The sequence below is a fragment of the Saimiri boliviensis genome, chromosome 6, assembly GCF_048565385.1.
Source record: "Saimiri boliviensis isolate mSaiBol1 chromosome 6, mSaiBol1.pri, whole genome shotgun sequence".
NCBI lineage: Eukaryota > Metazoa > Chordata > Mammalia > Primates > Cebidae > Saimiri > Saimiri boliviensis.
In genome coordinates this window covers 84,214,579-84,221,243 of record NC_133454.1, presented here as the reverse complement: position 1 = coordinate 84,221,243, position 6,665 = coordinate 84,214,579, and positions in this window count along the sequence as shown.

The following is a 6,665-nucleotide window of genomic DNA, read 5'->3' as shown; positions in this document are numbered from 1 at the left end:
AAAATACCTGTTTTTAATACAGAAAACAGTTTCCCAAATAATTTCAGAGTAAATTTCTATAAAAATTAGATTAGAATATATTTTATTGTGCCTGGCCAATACGGAGGTTTATTTTTTAAATGAGAAGACATTTTTATAAAAGATGAAATAATATCCAGATCATTATTCTCCAAACCAGTTAAAGAATGATGTCCTGGCCGGGCACGGAGGCTTATGCCTGTAATCCCTGCACTTTGAGAGGCCAAGGAGGGCAGATCACCTGAGGTCAGGAGTTCAAGACCAGCCTGGCCAACATGGCAAAGCCCCATCTCTACTAAAAATACAAAAATTAGCTGGGCATAGTAGCGTGTAACTGTGGTCCCAGCTACACGGGAGGCTGAGGCAGGAAAATCTCTTGAACCCGGGAGTCAGAGTTTGCACTGAGCTGATATCATGCCACTGCACTTCAGCCTGGGAGACAAAGCAAGATTCTGCCTCAAAAAAAAAAAAAAGAAAGAAAGAAAGAAAAAAGAAAAAAGAATGATGTCCTTGTTTCAAACTCCACCAACCATGTTTTTACTTTTGTAGCAGTTATCCTGAATGTCAAAGCTTTAAAGGAAAGTCTCTATTATTGTGCTTATTAGATCTTGGCAGCCAAATAAAATAACTAAAAATTGTCAAAAAGAGACTAAAGTAACATTAATTATTTAGGAAAACTTCAAAAGGTAGCAAGAGGAAGAAGAAGGTTTTTGGCTAAAAGTATAATTTACTTAGAAGATTAGAAATGGAGAGGTGTCATACATTTACAGTTTGCCACTCTTTCTCTAGATAAGTAGGCATTGCTACTATATTGATTATATGAATTTATTATCATGAAGGCAACAAGCAACACATTAGAAGACAAATGCTGGTTCTAACAGTAATAATAGTTAATATTTACTGAGTACCATTTGCTTGGCTGTGTACTAATCACTTTAAATGAGAAATTTACTTAATCATCACAACCATCATGGAAGATACTAACCAATATTATCTCCATTTTATAGATTTCGACAACAAAGCAAGGTTCTGAGAAGTGAAATAAGACATCAAAGTTCTCAGAGCTTATAAGCAGCTAAGCTCAGACACAAACCGAGTTGTCTTAATATTGGAGTGCTCCAGAATCCAATCGTTGGAACTCTTCTATTTTCCTCCACTCCCATGGCTCTGCATAACTTATCTACAATGATGACTCTTAATTTTGGCTCTCCCATCTAAACCTCTCCACTAAATTCCAACTCATAAGCCAACCAACTACTCCATATCTCCACTTGGATGTCTAATAGACTTCCCAAACTTGAAACATGTAATATATTCATTATTTTTTCCTGAAAACCTGATCTTCCTGTCTCTCCTTCCCCTCAGTCCATTGCCACTCTATGCTTCCATTTACCCAGGCCAAAAATATTGGAGTCATTTTGAATCTTCTTTGTCTCTTGCACACTGTATCCAATGTATTCTCTAAGTACTGTTAGGTCTGCCTTAAAAATATATCCAGAATCCAACAACTTCCCACTACCTCACCTTTACAACTCTGTTCCAAACCATCATTATCTCTTAGTCTTGATCTTGTTAGCATGTTTGGCCCCCTATCATTTGTTCTCAACACAAGGGCTAGGATGATATTTTAAAATGTCAAGCATGATATTGCTTTGTTCAAAACCCTCTAGTAACTTTCTATCTCAAAGTCCTTATTGTGGCCAAATGGCCTTATAGTATCTGTAACTCCCATCTCATTTTCTCTCTAATTTGATCCCATATCCCATTTCTACTCAGGAATTTTTATCTGTTTACTAAGGAATTATCAGCATCTTAGTAATAATTCTTAGCATATAGTAAGGTGATTAGCAAATATTTTTTGAATGAATGAAAAATGTCTGGCTCCAAAATCTGTTCTTTTCACGATTACCTTCTATGCATATATTGGTGGCTAAAAGTGCTTGGATGGACACTTCAGAGTGGCCCTTACATAAAAGCCCTACTTGTGGACCAAGAGATATTTGGTCACTTGGGGTTTTAACAGCTTTCAGCTCCTCTAAGCATGATTTGGGGATTTGGCTCAGGATACACACTGGTTCTTAACCAGTATTTGCAAAATTGATCCAATAGAGATATCTTACAATAAGAATAGAACAGAAAAACAACACCGATTCTCCAATTTAAAGATCATTAATAGTTATTTCAGGAATTTTTTAGAATTAAAAAAAAATCCTAATAAAAGCCAAGCTAAAATTTTCCCATGAACATTTAAGATTCATTGTTACTCAACTATCCAGATGACAGTCTGCGATAATTGCTTAATTTCTGGAAAAAATATTTCTAAACAACTCAAGTATGCCAATGACTTTTGTACAGGCCTCTTTTTTAGTCACACGCTGAGTGAAGAAAATTATATTATACAGTTTAGATATAACTCTAAATTGTTATTCTTCCCAGTTATGTCTGTTAATTCCAGCTTGCTCTATTCCAAGTGTCAGCTGTTGCCAGAAAAAATAAAACAACAACAAAAAACACCTTAGCTTCTGAATAACAATTAAAACAGCAACAACAACAACAAACTTCTAAAAAACCAGGTTTTTTTGGGTTTTGGGTTTTTTTCTGATGAAATTTTGCTCTGTAGCCCAGGCTGGAGTGCAGTGGCACAATCTCAGCTCACAGCAACCTCGGCCTCCCGTTTTCAAGCAATTCTCCTGCCTCAGGCTTCTGAATAGCTGGCATTACAGGCATACACTACCACTCCCAGCTAATTTTGTATTTTTAGTAGAGATACGTTTTCACTATGTTGGCCACGCTGGTCTAAAACTCCTGACCTCCTGACCCACCCACCTTGGCCTCTCAAAGTGCTGGGATTACAGGTGTGAGCCACCACGTTCGACCTCCTATAACAGATTTTTTTTTTTTTTTTTTTTTGAGCTCCCACGCTGTCATGGGAGGGGATCCAAGGGAGGAATCCTGATTTTTTTTTTAAAGGGTCAGCACAGTAGCTCATGCCTGTAGTCCCAGCTACTCCAGAGGCTAAAGCAGGAGAATTGCTTGAGCCCAGGAGTAGACTTTTATCACACCACTGCACTCCAGCCTGGGCAACAAAGCAAGAACCTGTCTTAAAAATAAATAAACTAAAATTACAATTTTTAAAACGTGGGAGTGGGTGCAGACAAGGCTAGTTTAAATTGAGCTACTTGAAGGGTATCAAATATTATCAAATAAGTTAGGAAACATTTACATAATACCTTATAGTTAAACAGACAAAAGCATGTGACATGAAGAAATGTTCATGGTTTAATGTTTACATAGAAAAGTAGGTTTAAAAAGAATCATATATAATTTGATAAATTTTTGTGGCAGTTTATTTTCAGATATTAATGCTTTTTTAATTTTTTTTTTAACTTTTTTTTTTTTTTTTTTTTTTTTTGAGACAGAGTTTCACTCTTGTTACCCAGGCTGGAGTGCAATGGCGCCATCTCGGCTCACCGCAACCTCTGCCTCCTGGGTTCAGGCAATTCTCCTGCCTCAGCCTCCTGAGTAGCTGGGATTATAGGCACACGCCACCATGCCCAGCTAATTTTTTGTATTTTTAGTAGAGACAGGGTTTCACCATGTTGACCAGGATGGTCTCGATCTCTTGACCTCGTGATCCACCTGCCTCGGCCTCCCAAAGTGCTGGGATTACAGGCTTGAGCCACCGCGCCCGGCCGCTTTTTTAATTTTTAAAATTTTTTTGAGGTAGAGTTTTACTCCTGTTGCCCAGGCTGGAGTTCAGTGGCACAATTTCAGCTCACTGCAACCTCCACTTTCTGGATTCAAGTGATTTTCTTGCCTCAGCCTCCCAAGTAGCTGGGATTACAGCCATGCACCACTGCACCTGGCTAATTTTTTTTTTTTTTTTTTTTTTTTTTTTTGAGACAGAGTTTCACTCTTGTTACCCAGGCTGGAGTGCAATGGCACGATCTCGGCTCACCGCAACCTCCGCCTCCTGGGTTCAGGCAATTCTCCTGCCTCAGCCTCCTGAGTAGCTGGGATTACAGGCACGTGCCACCATGCCCAGCTAATTTTTTTGTGTTTTTAGTAGAGACGGGGTTTCACCGTGTTGACCAGGATGGTCTCGATCTCTTGACCTCGTGATCCACCCGCCTCGGCCTCCCAAAGTGCTGGGATTACAGGCTTGAGCCACCGCGCCCGGCAATTTTTGTATTTTTTTTTTTTTTTTTTTTTTTTGAGACGGAGTTTCGCTCTTGTTACCCAGGCTGGAGTGCAATGGCGCGATCTCGGCTCACCGCAACCTCCGCCTCCTAGGCTCAGGCAATTCTCCTGCCTCAGCCTCCTGAGTAGCTGGGATTACAGGCACGTGCCACCATGCCCAGCTAATTTTTTTGTGTTTTTAGTAGAGACGGGGTTTCACCGTGTTGACCAGGATGGTCTCGATCTCTTGACCTCGTGATCCACCCGCCTCGGCCTCCCAAAGTGCTGGGATTACAGGCTTGAGCCACCGCGCCCGGCAATTTTTGTATTTTTAATAGAGATGGTCAGGCTGGCCTTGAACTCCTGACCTCAGGTGATGCACCTGCCTTGGCCTCCCAAAGTGTTGAATTATAGGTGTGAGCCACCATGCCTGGACTTGAGATATTAATTCTATGTGTTCTCCTATCCTACTACCCCTTTCTCCCATTCACAGAAGTATCTAGACTTCCGATTTTTGTAAGGCAAAAAGCTAACGCTGCTCAGAAATACCATAGGCTCTATCTTGTGAAATGAGAAGAAGGAGGTGGAAGAGGGATTCCTCAAAAGTTAGAAATCTGGGCCAGGCTCACTGACTCATGCCTGTAATCCCAGCACTTTGGGAGGCTGAGGCAGGTAAATGGCTTGAGCCCAGGAATTCAAGATCAGCATGGGCAACATAGTACGACCCCGTTTCCATAAAAAAAAAAAATGTAGAAGTCTGAAGCTTATAGTTTGAGTGAATAGCTAAGATTCTCATCTTGCTCTGTAACAAAGCCCAGTTAGTGGCAAAATCTCAAAGAGAACGGCCACATGGATACCTTGAGAGGCTGTACCTGGCTGCAGGGTCTACCACATTCACTCATTTGATTCCAGATTCTTGAGTACCAAGAGTGGTAAAGAAATATGTGAGTCGCCAGATCTGAAGTGAAGATGGCACAAAAGAGAATCCCAGCAGCAAATCAATGTGGACAGATGACCAAATAATTTGAGATAATTCCACATACTTCTGTAATAATTAAAGCCCTAGAAACTGTACAACCCAAGGAGAGGAAATGCTCAGTGATAACTAAGACAGAATTTTTCACCAGCATGGCAATATGGGAGCTCAGGGTTAGATTCAAATGGATATTTAAAAATGCAGTATTTCTTTCTATGAAATAAGAATCATATCCACAGGCCGGGCGCAGTGGCTCAAGCCTGTAATCCCAGCACTTTGGGAGGCTGAGGCGGGTGGATCACGAGGTCAAGAGATCGAGACCATCCCAGTCAACATAGTGAAACCCCGTCTCTACTAAAAATACAAAAAATTAGCTGGGCATGGTGGCACGTGCCTGTAATCCCAGCTACTCAGGAGGCTGAGGCAGGAGAATTGCCTGAACCCAGGAGGCGGAGGTTGCAGTGAGCCGAGATGGTGCCATTGCACTCCAGCCTGGGTAGCAAGAGTGAAACTCTGAATCAAAAAAAAAAAAAAAAAAAAAAAAAAAAATCATATCCACAATATGCATGTGCATATGCAATGTATATACATGTTACACATATTTTAAAATATATTCTCAGGATATGCTCCCTTCTCTAGATGGATAGTATTGAAGGGAAAAAAACACAGTAATTTTCTCTACCTATTACAATATAATAATTGATCATATTGTCTTTTTTTAGTAGCTATTTTTAGCTTTTTAAAAATTTTCTTTAATTTTAAAAAAAATTTTTTTTTTTTTTGAGAGAGTCTTGCTCTGTCACCCAGGCTGAAGTGCAGTGGCAGATGTCAGCTCACCTGCAATCTCTACCTCCTGGGTTCAAGTAATTCTCATGCCCCAGCCTCCCAAGAAGCTGGTATTACAGGCATGTGCCACCATGCCCAGCTAATTTTTGCATTTTTAGTAGAGATAGGGTTTCACCACGTTGGCCAGGCTGGTCTTAAACTCCTGACCTCAAGTGGTCTACCTGCCTTGCCCCACCCAGAGTACTGGGATTACAGGTATGAGCCACTGTGCCTGGCCTATCTTATTATCTTTATTTGGAAAAAAAAAATCTTAAATGTCTATCCCTTTTTATTTTTTTTGAGACAGAGTCTCACTCTGTCACCCAAGCTGGAATGCAGTGGCATGATCTCGGCTCACTGCAGCCTCTACTTCCTGGGCTCAAGCGATTCTCCTGCCTCAGCCTCCTAAGTAACTGGGATTACAAACGTGCACCACCATGCCCAGCTAATATTCATATTTTTAGTAGAGACAGGGTTTCACCATACTGGCCAGGCTGGTCTCAAATTCCTGACCTCGTGATCTTCCTGCCTCAGCCTACCAAAGTGCTGGGATTGCAGGCATGAGCCACCACACCCAGCCTCCTTTTTATAATTAGAAAAAATGTGTATTATAAAACTAGCTGTAAGCTGTTTTTCCAATATATTTGAACAGGTAGAATAGGGAAGT